Here is a 16088-nt window from a genome sequence, read left to right as displayed (position 1 = left end):
TGCTGATCGGTGATATGACCTTAGCCAGACTCATGACCCATGCCCAGCAAGTAGAAGAGCAGAATTTTAAGACTAGAGAGAGGCAGAACAAGAGAGCAACGTCAGGTAATTTAAACTTTGCTCACCCCAAGTCAGATGGATGAAACCGTTCATAGTTTTGCTCCAAGTCAGTCGTTCTAACTCTTTTCTCTGCCAGCACTCCAGTGCCGAAGTTCAGAGATGGCAATAGAAACAAAGTGCCAGGCTTTAAATCTCAAGGCAGTGTTAGCAGTGCCCGAACGAATCCCCTTTGCCAGACTTGTGATAAGAACCACGAGGGCATTTGCAGAGTCGGTAGTGATTTTTATTTTGGTTGTGGCAAGCTAGGCCACAGGATTAGGGAGTGTCTGCAGTCAAGTCTTCAGGGTCAGCAAAATCATTCTACAGCTCAGTCCAGTCGCTCGAACCAGCAAGGTGCCATTTCTAGTGCTACCAGTGGGCAACGCCCAAACAGACTCTATGCTCTTCAGTCCTGGCAGAATCAGGAAAATTCTCCTGATGTCGTTACTGGTACGTTACAGATTTTCCATGTTCATGTTTATGCTTTGCTAGACCCAGGTGCATCTTTGTCTTTTGTTACTCCATACATAGCAGGCGATTTCAAAATCAGTCATGAAGTCCTAGCAGAGCCTTTCTCAGCCTCTACCCCAGTGGGTAAATCCATCATAGCCCAATGGGTATATAGAAACTGCTCGGTTATGATATCTCAGAAATCCATGTCAGCAGATTTAGTGGAGTTAGAGATGACTGATTTTGATGTCATTCTTGGCATGGATTGGCTTCATTCCTGCTATGCCACAGTCGACTGTAAAAATAGGATAGTTCACTTTCAGTTCCCGAATGAGCCCGTCCCAGAGTGGAAGGGTAGTATTTCAGCATTCAGGGGTCAACTTGTTTCCTACCTTTGGGCAAGGAAAATAATTTCTAAGGGGTGTGTGTATCATCTCGTGCATGTTAAAGATTCTAGTTCTGAATATGCCAGCCCCGAAACATTCCCTGTTGTTAATGAATACTCAAATATCTTTCCCAAAGATCTTCTAGGCATTCCTCTCGAAAGCGAAATAGACTTTGGCATAGACCTTCTTCCAGATACTCAACCTATTTCTATTCCGCCATACAGAATGGCACCAGCAAAACTCAAGGAACTGAAAGATTAGTTGAAAGATCTCTTAGATAAGGGATTCATCAGACCCAGAGTTTCCCTATGGGGTGCGCCAGTATTATTCGTGCACAAGAAAGATGGTTCTCTAAGGATGTGTATTGATTACCGTCAACTCAACAAGGTCACGGTCAAGAATAGATATCCTCTTCCCAGGATTGATGATCTATTCGACCAACTTCAGGACGCCAATTACTTCTCCAAGATAGACCTCAGATCAGGCCATCATTAGCTCAGAGTTAGAGAATGTGACATTCCAAAGACAGCTTTCCATACTCGAGCGTGATCATACAGACCATCTCAGGATTGTTCTTTAGACTCTCAGGGATCACTAGTTATTCGCTAAGTTTAGCAAGTGCAAATTTTGACTAAAATCAGTAGCATTCCTTGGCCATATTATTTCCGATGATGGCATTAAAGTAGATCCTCAAAAAACTAAGGCAGTAAGAAACTGGCCCAGACCCGTATCTCCATCAGATATTAGGAGTTTCTTAGGTTTGGTTGGCTATTACAGATGATTTGTTGAGGGATTTTCTTCTATTGTATCTCCCATGTCTAGATTGACTCAGAATAAGATTAAGTTTCAGTGGTCAGATTCATGCGAGAAGAGCTTTCAAGAGTTGAAGACTCGACTCACCTCCACTCTACTTCTGGCTATTTTAGACGATTCAGATGGTTTTGTAGTCTATTGTGATGCATGCAGAGTGGGTTTAGGTTGTGTCCTCATGCAGCATGGTAAGGTCATAACCTATACCTCCAGACAGTTAAAGCCACATGAGAAGAATTATCCTACTCATGATCTTGAGTTAGAAACGGTAGTTTTTGCCTTGAAGATTTGGAGGCATTATCTCTATGGAGTTTATGTAGATGTCTTCACATACCATAAAAGCCTCTAGTATGTCTTTTCCCAGAAAGATCTCAATCTTTGCCAAAGAAGGTGGTTAAAGCTCTTGAAGGATTACGACATGAGTGTTATTTATCATCCGAGCAAGGACAATGTTGTGGCCGACGCTCTCAGTCGACTCTCCATGGGTAGTATTTCTCACGTTGAGGATGGTAAGAAAAAAATGGCTCAGAAGATCCATCATCTTGCCAGACTAGGCATTCGCTTAGTCGATTCTTCAGAGGGTGGTGTATGGGTTCATAGTAGTTCAGAGTCATCTCTAGTTTCTGAGGTAAAAGAGAAATAAGATAGGGATCCTAGCCTTGTCAAGCTCAAAGAGTCAGTTCAGAATCAGAGAGTCGAGGTTTTCTCCCAAGGGGGAGATGGTGTTCTTCGTTGTTAGGGTCGTCTATATGTTCCAGGTGTATATGAATTGAGGTAGTGAATTCTTGCAGAAGTGCATGGTGTGCGATACTCTATTCATCAAGGGGCCATTAAGATGTACCACAAAATGCGGAAGATCTATAGGTGGAGTGGGATGAAGAGAGATATTGCATAGTTTGTGGCTAAGTGCTCTACATGTCACCAGGTTAAGGTAGAGCATCAAAAACCTAGTGGTTCCATGCAAGAGTTCACCATTCTTACTTGGAAGTGGGAAGAAGTTAACATAGACTTCATGACGGGTTTGCCTAGAACTCGTCATCAGCATAATTCAGTCTGGGTCATTATAGATAGAATGACCAAGTCAGCTCATTTCCTTTCTGTTCGTAATTCTTATTCCTCCGAGGATTATGCCAAACTCTATATTAGGGAGTTGGTCAGATTATATGGTGTTCCACTATCTATCATCTCAGAAAAAGGTACCCAGTTCACTTCTCACTTTTGGAAAGCATTCCAAAAGGGTCTCGATACCCAAGTCCATCTCAGCACAGCATTTCATCCTCAGACAGATGGTCAAGCAGAGAAGACCATTCAGACTCTTGAAGATATGCTAAGGGCATGTGCAATTGACTTCAAGGGAAGTTGGGACGACCACTTGCCTTTGATTGAGTTTGCATACAACAATAGCTATCATTCTAGTATTCAGATGGCTCTATTCGAAGCTCTCTATGGTAGGAGATGTAGATCTCTGATTGGTTGGTTTGAAGTAAGTGACGCCTCAATCATAGGTCCTGACTTAGTATTCGACGCCTTAGAGAAAGTTCAGTTGATCATAGAGAGACTCTGGGCTGCTCAGAGCCGATAGAAGTCCTATACAGATATTCATAAAAAGGATCTCGAGTTCGAGGTCAATGACTATATCTATCTTAAGATCTCTCCCATGAAGGGAGTGAAGAGGTTCGGCAAAAAAGGGAAACTCAGTCCCCGGTATGTCGGTCCCTTCAGAATTCTTTGTTGCTTTAGCAAGGTAGATTATAAGCTTGAGTTGCCTTCAGATCTAGCCTCAGTCCATCCAGTCTTCTATGTCTTGTTGCTAATGAAGAGCTTAGGTGACCCAGCAGTTGTTGTCCCTATTCAGAGCATCAACATTCAGAACAGCCTCTACTATGAAGAGATTACAGTCGAAATCTTAGATTATCAGACTCGTAGATTGAGGAACAAAGAAGTCCCTCTAGTCAAGGTTCTTTGGCAAAATCAGTCTCATGAGGGAGCTACTTTGGAAGAAGAAGCAGATATGCATACCAAGTATCCTCACCTCTTCCCCGCCAATTCAGATCAAGCTTAAGGTAATAGTTCTCCTTAATCTTATTCAGTTTCACGTTCATGTTTCCAGTATAAACTTGGTACCTATTAACCGTTTGATAATCAGTCATGCATTCATGTGTCAATTGTTCGTGCATCAGCTATGCACGAGTTTAGTATGTTTAGCATGTCAGTCATGAGATCAAGTTTCAGTTCTTTATTTTCAGTTCAGGTTCTACTATCTTGAATCCCTTCTCAGTAATTCTCATTCGAGGATGAATGTTCCCAAGGTGGAGATATTATAATACCCCGCATATTTCTAAGCTAGGAAGTGAATAAGTATTCCTACGTATGAAATCTCCTATCCTGTGATTCATACTTGAGTACATGACTTACAATGAATATCCTAGTGATAGGATAGCTTATGATGCATTAAGCATGTTCATGTGAGTCACTTAAGGTAATACAAGCTAAGAGTTTTTGAATCAATAAAGTTTTAGTGTTTGATTTTGCAAGGGTCATCTTTGAATGAGTATAACTTGATGTTAATATGGTATTTTGGTTGATTTAGACCCACCAAATTGTAGAGAATCATATTAGCTTTCCAACGATACCAATTTCACCTTAATCTAATACCTAAGCAAAAATTTATGCCTATTTTCCTGAAAGAAAGTAAGGATAGGCGATTGGTTAGGCGCCGCCCAACTAAACATAGGCGATTGGTTAGGCGCCGCCCAACCTAGCTTAGGCAATCACTTGGACGCCACCTAAGTCAGTTCCAGGTGCCAAAAGCACTCTATTTTGAGTTATTTTAAGGGTAATTAAGTCTTTTAACACTTCTTACACGTCCTTAAACTTAACCCTATGAAATATATAGCTTCTAAACATATTACAACCCTATTATCATCTCAAAGCTCATCATCCAAGAGCACTAAAAGAGAAAAACAACTAGGGTTGCGTAACTAAGCTTGAAGATCCAATTTTAAGGAAATTCCTCCGTCAATCATCAAGAATCTTCCTTCTAAGGTATGTGTGAGTTGATTCATGGACTCCTTTCGTCATGAAGCTTAAGAACCATTTTCTAAATTTTTTACTATGATGTTTATGTTGGTGGTTGATGTTCATGTGGTTGGAGTTTGAAGATGCCTAAGATGGGATCTTTGTATGTTTATTGTGAGGATATAATGGTATTTAACGTATAAATATGTGAAATTGGTGGTTGAATATTTGTAATCTTGATGAATCCACCTATGCCTAAGATGTGCATGTAAGGTGTTTGTGAAAATACCTAAGGGAATAGAAATCATGCTTTTATGACATAATAAGTCCTAAATGACTATTCCATGTTGTAAGTTTATGTTCAACGTGATCCCCGTGCTATTGTCTTGAATTGAAAAGGTTGTAGGAGATGCTTATGATATTGTTGCGATATGGAATGACCATGTTATTGAAGCTATGCAAGTATATACATGTTGTATGCATTCCCGATCATGTGATAGTTTGTTGAGAATCATTCTTATTATGAAAGCCTTACTTATGATATTGTGAATTGTGGACTCAAATCTTGTGATCAAGTCATGTCATGTGTGTTAGTTTCCTCCTATCGAGTCCTGGGGGAACTTGTACCCGAAAACTATAGCTGTGTGCCTAGAGCCATGTCATGTTTCATGATATCCAAACTCAAGCTATGATTCCATAGACTTCAGTCAGTCATGTGACTCAAGAAAACCTCATGATCTTAGTCAGTTGTCAGATATCAGTAACATTCCACCAGTTAACGGAATTCATTAAGATTAAGTCATGCACAGTCAGTTATTCTTGTCCAGTCCCTCCAGACGGGAGTACAGGTTAGCGCCGAGTAAACCCAAGGATGGAAAATCACCCGCCAGTTCAGGGTGTGATTCTTAGTAGTCATCCTTGTATTCCAGAACTACGTAGCCAGCGTAGTTTGAGACATCTTAACCCGTCAGATTAGGGTTGGTGAGTTGGCTTAACCCGTCAGTTTAGGGTTCCCACCATTCTCATTGAGTACCCGCCAGATAAGGGTCACTCACAGGCTGTCCTTACCCGTGGCACAGTATTGACACCTCTCCAGTCAGGGCAGAGATTGAACCCTAGCTTAGCCATAACGGCATACATGGGGCATGTCGGTTAAACACTACTTCCTACAGTTTTAGTATCAGTGTCAGTAAAAAAACTCAGGGCGTTCTTCAGATTTTAGTATATACAAGACTGTTAGATACAGTCGTCTATGTTATCAGTTTCAGTATCAGTCATGACAGTTATCAGTAAACCATGTATTAGCTTACAGGTCATGCTATCATGTATTCATGGTCCCAATTTCTATATATTTGTGTTTGCACTCCTACGTTCATACTAGTCAGTCAGTGTTGTTTATGCATGAAACCCTTTATGTTCAGCCTACCTTCCTCGTATACTCAGTACTCTAGTTGTACTAACGTATTTGCGCTATGGTGCTTGCTTTTCATAGTACACCATAGGTTCCGAGACACGAGCTCCAGCCCAGCAGTAGCGGTAGTATTCCAGTCGCAAAGACACATGAGTCCTCATTGATTTGAGGACAATATGATTTGATATATATATTTATTTCTTCAATTTAGTTTTACAGAGTTAGTTGGAGACATATTCCTTCAACTCCTTATTCAGATAGTTTAGAGGCTTTCAGATTTATGTTCAGATTTACGTTAAGATTGAGTTGTTTTGGGTATTTTCACCCACATAATTGTATTCAGTTGAACCTTATGGCCTTATAGTTCTATGTATTCCGCATTATTATATTATGATTTGCAGTATATAGGTACAGATATCAGTCATGGGTTAGCTTGTGGTCCCTCAGGGTCATGAGCACCGTGTAGCATTCCGGTTCAGTAAATCGGTGTGTTATAGTATGTTAACTATCGACAGATGACTAAAGTGATAGTAAAGAACAAGTATCCGCTTCTAAGGATAGATGATTTATTTGATTAGTTACAGGGTGCTAAATTCTTTTCTAATATTGATCTTTGGTCTGGGTATCATTAGTTTAAGCTGAGGGAGGTGGATATGCCTAAGACTACTTTTCGTACCCAATATGGGCACTTTGAGTTCTTAGTGATATTGTTTGGTATGACTAATGCCCAAGCGGCATTCATGGATTTGATGAATAGGGTATACCATCACTTTTTAGATCTTTTTGTAAGTGTTTCCAAAGATGACATTCTGGTGTAATCTAAGAGTGAGGTGGATCATGTCGATCACCTCCGGGTTGTGTTGTAGAACATGAAGGAGTAGCAATTATATGTCAAATTATCTAAATATTAGATCTGGTTGAACGTTGTTACTTTTTTAGGTCATATTATTTCTAGTGAGTGGATCATGGTAGATCCGCAAAAGGTTGTAGTGGTTAAGAAGTGGCCTAAACCCACTAATCTAACTAATATTTCAATTTTTTTGGGTTTAGCGGGTTATTACATGAGGTTTGAGAAAAGTTTTTCTTCTATTGATGCCCCATTGACTAAGTTGACTCAGAAAAAAGGTAAATTTCTTATGGTCTAATGCTTGTGAGAAAACTTTTGGAAAGATGAAGGATAAGCTAACTTTGGCTCCAATTTTGACTTTACCTGAGGGAACTGATGGGTTTATGGTTACTATAATGTGTCTCATGTGGGACTTGGTTGTATTCTGATGCAGCATAGTAAGGTGATAGCCTCTACTTCCAGACAGTAGAAGGTGCATGAGAGGAATTATCTTACTCATGATTTTGAATTGTTAACTATGATATTTGCGCTAAAAATTTAGCATCACTATTTGTATGGAGTGTATATGGATCTTTTTCCGATCATAAAAGCCTACAGTATGTGTTCACTCAGAGAGAGGTTAACCTCAGGCAAAGAAGATGGCTTGATCTTCTCAATGTTTATGACATGTCTTCACTATCACCCAGGTAAAGCTAACGTGGTTGATGATACTCTTAGCAGGTTATCTATGGAGAGCCTTGCTTATGTGAATAAGGGGAAGCAGGATTTGGTGAAGGATATTCACAATTTGGGAAACCTTAGAGTTCACCTCTTGGACTCTGAAGATAGTGGTGTGTTTGTTCAGAAGGTGATGCAAGTGTCTCTTAGTGCTGAAATCAAGGAGAAGCAGATGTTAGATCATATCTTGTTAAGGATCAAGGGTAATGTACGTGGTCAGAAGGTGACGGCCTTCGATATTAGTGGTGATGGTACCAAGGAAGGTTATGTTTTCCCGATGTCAATGGTTTGTAAGAAAGAATATTGGCTGAGGCACATGAATCACGCTATGTTGTTCATCTTAGTTTGAAAAAGATGTACCATGACCTTAAAGAGGTGTATTCGTGGAATGGTATGAAGAGGGATGTGGCTGATTTTGTGGTCAAATGCATGGTGTGTCAACAAGTGAAAATTAAGCACATGAGGCTTTAAGGATGGTATTGAGAAATTAAATTGCCTAAATAGAAATGGGAAATGAACAACATGGATTTCATTTCCGGTCTTCCTTGGTCTTAGAATTAGCTTGATTCGGTTTGCGTCATCATGGATAGGATGAAAAAGTTAACTCACTTTTTGCCAATAAGGACTAACTTTTTGGTCAAGGATTATGCGAGGTTGTATTTTCATGAGATTCTGAAGCAAGATAGAGTGCCTGTCTCTATCATCTCTGATCGTGGCACGCATTTTACATCTTACTTTTGGTAGTTATTTCAGGAAGAGTTAGGGACTAAGGTAAGTTTAAGTACTGTGTTTCATCCATAGTTGAATAGGCAGGTAGAGAGAACTATTCTGATGTTAGAGAATATGGTGTGTGCGTGTGTGATTGACTATGGTGGTATCTAGGTTGAGCATTTACCTCTTATAGAGTTTTCTTACAATAATAGTTATCACTCTAGCATTAGGAGGGCTCCATTTGAGACCTTTTATAGTAGGAGGTGTAGGTCTTCTATTGGGTGGTTTGAGTTCGGCAAGGCAAAGATTTTTGGCCTGAATTTGGTTTACCAAGCTATGGAAAAGGTGAAGATGATTCAGGATAGACTTAAGGCTGCCCAAAGTCACCAGAAGTCCTATGTAGATATAAGATGAAGAGCGTTAGACTTTGAGATTGGGGATAGGGTATTCTTAAAGGTGTCTCCCACAAAGAGAGTGATGTGGTTTGGTAAGAAGGGGAAGCTCAGTCCCCGATATATGGGTCCTTACTTGGTTTTACAAAGAGTTGCTTACGTTTTATATGAGTAGGAGTTTTTTTCTAGTTTGAACTCCATTCATCTAGTGTGTCATGTTTCTATGTTAATAAAGTGTATAGGTGATCCATCTCAAATTATTCCTATTAGAGATATTGGTATCTCAGATTATTTTTCCTATGAGATGGTCCCGGTTGAGATCATAGATCGGTAAGTTAATCGGTTGCTGACCAAGGATGTATCTTTGGTTAAGGTTATATGAAGGAACCACAAAGTTGAAGAAGCTACTTAGGAAGCGGAGGGGGACATGAAGTCCAAATATCTATTTTTATTTTCTTCTCCGGAAATTCATGCGGAAGGTATGTGTTCTTCATCATACTTTTGTTTTCCAACTCTGTTAAAGAAAAGATTGATTTCCTTGCATCTTTATTTTCTAACTTAGATAAAGGTTAGAGTCTAGTTGTTAAGGTGTAAATCGTGCTTGTATTTCCTTGTTGAGTACGAATGATCCAAGTAGGAGAGAATTAAAACACCCTGGGTTTTGGTTATTGGAAAATTTCTTGGGTTTTGAGTCTCTGTTGATCATACAACTCACCATACGAGCCGTATGGTGAGGATACAGGTCGTGTGACCCAATTTGTATGCTAACCAGTGTTTGGTGGTTAAGTTTCTGGTTTAGTGGTACGGGTTATACGGTTTATGATAGGTTGGTTAGTTGATCCTTATCTTAATCTAAAACTTAGAGATTTGACTTGCCTTTGAGTACGAGTGGTTCACTAAGAGCTATAAGGATAGGGTATGAGTGGTGTGATCTAAATCATATGTTGTCTAGTGTCTAGCCTAAATATTTCTGCCTAGGGTGCAGATTAAAGGTATGGATCATATGATCATGGTATGACTAGGGAAAGAGGAGTTGTATAATTAATAGTTTGTGATGTCCAACATCCTGTCAGAGGTATAAAGGATGGGTAGCATTCGTATGATGTGGGTAGGATTCAAGAGGGAGTTATACCTTTTTGTGGGAATTTTTACAGTTTATGTTGGGGGTATTTTGGATATTTTACCTATTAACCCCTTATGACCCCACGATCTAAAACACTATTGGGACATCATTTACCCTATTATTCTAATGTAAGCACTTAAAAACTCTCTCTAAACTCTCTCAAGATCTTAGGTTAAGCAAAGGCTAGGGTTTCTTTCAAGGTGGTCAGTTAAGGCTCTAAAGGGGCAATTTCTCTCTGTCTTCTTTGTAATCTAAAGCATGTTACTCCTCCCTCATTATTAGTTCAACTAAAGGCATGTTTTGTGATGGTTTTCATTTCATAATTTTGATATTGTTTTGAGTTTTGAATTGTATGTTGGGGGTTTTGGTTATTAATGGTTGATTTATGTTTTCCCATGTTTTGGCTTATGATTTTCATATTATAATGGTAGTTTGAACATATGGATGCATGGGAATGGTCAATTGGTACTTGGTTTTGGTTTTGAAAACTATATGCCCTCAACATGTTTGTTAAAATGCCTATGAGAATGCTTTTATTACCTAGTTATACTTTCATTGAAAACTTGCATAGTATAATATGGTGTTGGAACCTAAATTAGTTAAATGGTTTTAATGGCTAAATGGAAACGCCTTGGTGGCCATGGCTCAGATTTTAAAAACCTTGTGAGGTATATGGGAATCCCCTAAGTGAATCTAATAATGGTACCTATGGGGTACATGGGAATTGCCTAGGTGACTGACTAAGGATATTGCTTGCAAGCTATAGTCGGTATGACAATACCACTTCTTATAGCATTGGTTAATAATATATGAAATTTGTGGTTTGATTGTGTGCTAATGATTTTAATTAGGCAATAATGGCGGGTTGTGATAGCAATTGTGAAGGTGTAATTCTAATGGACGGATACTGAAAACTCATGATTGCCGACATGAGGATTGGTCATGGCGACCATGTACCTGTGGGGTACACAAAAATCCCCTAAGTTAAACTTGTATATATATATATCATGGAGGGTGAAGGGTACACGGGAATCCCCTACCCCTATAATATCTTCGGTACTTGGGGTTACATGCACTGGGGCCCGTTCAGGGGTTAACACTACATCCATATAGCCCATGGGTGGTTCTAGGATGGTTAAGCTACACAAATCCAAGTTTATGGTTTTAAATACATCTCAACATAATTCCCTTTCCCGGCATAGATTTTATATATATATATATATATATATATATATATATGTTTGGATGTTAATGCATATGGTTATTTGATCCTTATCCTGAGTACATGCTAGCATTCACCTGCTAAGCCATCTTTGGGTGTTGTATCCCCACACGATGCAGGAACCGCCATACAACTCCTTATTCTCAATGATCATATACGAGAATAGCTTAGAGTTGGATTGAAGTGATGAGCTTCCATACTTCGGAAGGCTCCATTTCATGTTATGTTCATGTCATCATACTTTGGTTATTTCTTAGACTTTGGTTTTGGCTATGGTCGGGGGTATGTACAGACCGAATTTTGTTTTACTTTTGGATAGAGGCTTTATGAGACTACTATATGATTGTATAGGCAGTGTCAACATTGGTGTCAGCCTTGGCATAGGTATATGGCTAATACTAGTTGACTGTATTTGATTTGTGATTGTTCCATCTTATTATGTTATGGAATGATTATGGATTGGTTTACGTTATTGTTGTTGGTTCAATATTGGATAGTTTGACTTGTTTGGGTTGGCCATGGTCACTGACCTATCCCAAAGCCTTATGTGGTACATAACTCCATCTTGTTATATGTTCAAAATTTATCCAACTCCGGGTATATGTTTGGAGGTTGGTTGGGTATCTGGGGTGGTCCTCGGTCCTTGTTGGACTTGGGATGCCCATTACGACAAGGCCTTGGTTTGGGAGAAAGTCGATCTATACCTACAAGGGAGCAAGCGCTGAATTTCAAATTGAATCAATCAAAGATCTCATTAGATCCCAAAGTAATAAGAAAGAGATTGACAATCAATCACAACATCATCTCACACGGAAGAGCGAAAGGAAGGAAGATCACACTCTCTACATGGACATATCTAATGTTGACATGTATGGTTGTGAGCTTATGTTTGAGAAAAAAAGGGTTCATCACACTACGGACATATCTTATATGGATGTAGAATATGGTTTAATTCCTCAATCAAGGAATCAATTCAAATCCTTGATTAAGAAGAACTCCCTTGGGTTTTCCTTATAGAGCAAAGAAGTTGCATCAGCTGAAGGCTATAAGAGAGAAAATTGAAGACCAAAGATATCACACAGCTTCAGAGGAAATTCTTAGTGTCTTAATCTTAATCTCAGTAAAGCTTTGTACTTTTAGTTTACAATAGTTACAAAAGATAAAGATCAAGTCAACTCAGTCATACAAGTTGAGGCTGTGTCACAAGATCTGAATAACAAAATAAGATTCAGAACTTGTCCATTATATCTGTACTCCGACTCAACTTTGAAATATCTAAGGAAACCTTGCAACTAAGGAGACTGGAAGTAGGCACCATATCGGTATTCCGAACCATGATAAATCTCAATGTTATTATCTTACTTATCTAGTTGTTTTTTTATGCACTTAAGCTTAATTTGTTTCTTTCAATATATCTACTTGTAGGTGAGTCGACTGTAATGACTGATGAGACAACTCGGGAAAAATTTTCAATTCCCCCCTCCGACTTTCAATATAGAGTTCCCATTTTTACAACTCAAACTATTTTATAGAGTAAAAAATATATACTATCATTTCCTACTGAACTTAACTCTAAACAAAAGACTAAGGTCTTGATCTATATTCGATGTCACAAGACCTACTAGAAATTTCTTATGTCTTAAACCGCTGCAGTTCTTTGTTGAAGCCAATTAGAGAAGATTTGGAGAGTTTTCATATCAGCTTGGTAACACTTCTGTGTGAACTCAAGAAAGGTTCGCCATGTGAAATCAGGATACATTCTAGGATTATTGGAGTCCACAAGTTCTGTTGGTGGGCTCACCACCTTATCCTTTTTAGGGCAAAGAAAAAAGGCAAGAGATTTCCTTGGTGTTTTGTTGTTTACTACCGCTCTGTGTAAACAACTTTTGTACCTTCCGATTGAAAGCGCCTGCAAAAGGTTAAAAAGAAAAAAAACAAATGTCACAATGAGTTAAGCTCCACTTTACCTAAATTTTAACTTGTTTTGATGCACGTCCAATTGCATGTATGGTATTTAATGTTGAAAGAACAGAGCAAGCAACCGTGTATGACATAAGTCATAAATTTTAAAAGTTTTATCTTTTTCTTAAATTTTATGTCAAATCAAAAAATATAACATAAATCGGTAGAGAAGGGGTATTTGTTTTTTAATTTACACTCCTTTAAGCAACTTAGTCACAAGAGTGTTTGTCCAAAAGGCATGTTACCTCTTTTAAATGTCTCACTTGAGTAACGTATTGATTGGAAAGAAAAAAATGTACTCTAACAGCTCTAATTTGTTAGGTATAGTACAATTTAACCTTAACACGAAATTAAGAAAACTGAGAACATTTCATACTTGTGGTACTCTATAACACATTCATAATATTTGAGACTATATATACTTTTAATTGAAGGCAAAATGAAAAGTTTAAAAACAGTTGCTTCCAAATATTTTTAAAAACATGTCATTTTATTTAAAGTTGACTAATAATGAAATAATTTCAAGCAAATTGATTGGAGGAATAGTAAATACTATTGCAAAACATCAATTCAATTTGTTAAAATGACTAGTGATTAGAAACTATATATGTTAACAATATGTCTTCTTACCATAAATGTGCCACCTATGTTAACGACAAAAGCTCTGAGATTTGGACTGATAGACCACCACTGGTTGTCCATGAAAACTTGAAACCCTACGACGCTGTCTTGATGTAGGATGGTTAACGATGTTGGATCACAATGTGGCCCGGTTCCTAAGGTAAGATCTGGTTTTTGGCATGGTGGATAATAGTTAAGTCTCATAATGGATTCATTTTTTTCAAAGAACTATTTGAAATGGTTCCTTCTCACGTCGAGGCTCACCCCCAAGAGTTCTATGATACCAAAAAAGAGAGTGTTCATGACATTGTAGTATTCTTGGTAAAAGTGCCTATGAAAATGAAAAGAAAAATATTAGACTCTCATCAAATTGATGATTGAAAGAATAATTTAATCAAAAAACAAGGGAAGATGTATCGAATTGTATGGTCATCTCATCTAAAAGTTGAACTCATTACGATGCAAATAATGTTACTTACACTAATAAGTTTTATAAGAGATTATCATACAGTTCAACATGGTATCAATTTGCAGGGAAAGGTCCCGAGTTTCATTGAAGTGTTTTATATCTTATCTAAAAGCTTATGCTATTATTGGAAACCTGTTTTTAGTTGTTTAATCAAACTTTCAATACCTAATGTGGCACTATATTTAAGTATGTAACTATCTCATCTAAACTTGAAGATGTTAGAGATAATACATTTTTATTTGTTTAAGCATACTTTCAACATTAGTCATTATCAAGAAAACTTTTGACATATTTAACGCATGAAGATCATTCATACTTGCACGTATATAAGGGACGTATTGAAGATCTAAAGTAACTAACCTTATATGCTCTACAACAGTGTAAAATTTTAGATAAAGTGGTGATATAATTCAATAAAATCAAATGGTCACATCCTCTTACCCGATATGGCTAAAATTTTCACTCATTGTCCTTTTAAAATAATCGTCAACCCTGTCAGACGAACCTTCTTTGGCATAATATGGAAAGGAGAGTGTTTTTTTCCAAGGTAACTTAGATGAAAATCTTTCGGTAAAGCTACTAGCATAACCACTATGCTCTCCTCTGTTCCTTTGGGACTTTTGCTTCTCAGAAAGTGGTAATTCAAATAACATGTCCATATAACAATGGGCAAGTGAGATAAGGTTAGTGTCAACACCATGGTTTACCATGACAAAGAAAATGTGGTTCCTGCATGCTTCAGCAACGAGTGTACATGCTTGATCAGCAGCGATTGGATAACCCGAACGGAAGGGCCCTAAATCGATAAGTGGAACATCAAGGTCTGGAGCACTATCACAAGGTTTCTCATGGTCAGGCCAAATGAATTGTCTAGGAATTTCGGACTCATGTTTCATCAATAATGAGTCAAAAATTACTATTTTTTTCTCATCTGATTTTTGTGTTATGGGTGACTTGCTTTTTGTGACCGTACAATCAATGGTCATTATGCCTTTTTTAACCTTTTTTTTTCTTTTTTTGCTTGACCAAGTATTGTATCTAGGGAATGAAATAGTACGAGTAAATTGTTGGCAAGAAGATAAAAAGAAAAGAAAAAGAGTTGGAGGAAAGTTATAAGAGAGAGAGATGATAAAGGAAAAAAAGTCGTTAGAAGTGGGAAAAAAGGTTACAAAAAATTGGAATCTTATAGGTCTCTCTCGTGGCGTCTCTGGGAGAGCAAACAGGGCAAAAAAGATTATTTTGCACAGAAGGGCTTCGTAAAACTTAAATATCAGCGTAGGTCCACTAGTTATTTGTCTTTTACTCTTTTCTATTTTGACTATAAAATCTCTTTCCCAATGGCCTTTGGTGTTTCATTCACGAGAAATGTGATATACGCCATCCCAACTCCTATAAACAAACTAGTGAGGATGCGCCGAAAATCAATCACATGTGGTCAGTTTTCCTCAATTTCCGATCATAAAATTGACCAATTTGCATGGTCGGTTTTTAAGTGGTAGCTTTTTAAAAATCGACCATGTGTGGTCGATTTTTTTTAAAATATATATACATATTTTGAAAATTCATTATTATTTTATTAAAATAGAAAAAAATAATATTAAAAATAAAAAAATTCAAAATATACCGACCAAAAGTGGTCCTTTTTTAAAAAAAATTATTAATTAATTATAATAAAATAGACCACTTGTGATTGTTTTTTAAAAAAAAATTTCTAGAAAAACCGACCACAAAAAAAACAGCAAATGAAACAATACAATATAACAACAACAACAACAACAAACCAAATATATTCCCACTCAACATACAAAATACCACTACAACACATACAAAATGTCCAACAAAAGTGTAAA

At 37.7% G+C, this 16088-nt stretch overlaps 1 pseudogene; it reads right to left on the bottom strand.

Moving 5' to 3' along the window:
- Positions 1-12825: 12825 nt before the first annotated feature.
- LOC107853443 lies at positions 12826-15224 on the bottom strand (annotated as a pseudogene).
- Positions 15225-16088: the final 864 nt, after the last annotated feature.

Source organism: Capsicum annuum, chromosome 6 (genome assembly GCF_002878395.1).
Source record: "Capsicum annuum cultivar UCD-10X-F1 chromosome 6, UCD10Xv1.1, whole genome shotgun sequence".
Lineage (NCBI taxonomy): Eukaryota > Viridiplantae > Streptophyta > Magnoliopsida > Solanales > Solanaceae > Capsicum > Capsicum annuum.
The sequence above is the reverse complement of the archived record's forward strand: the minus strand, read 5'-3'. Positions and strand labels throughout refer to the sequence as shown.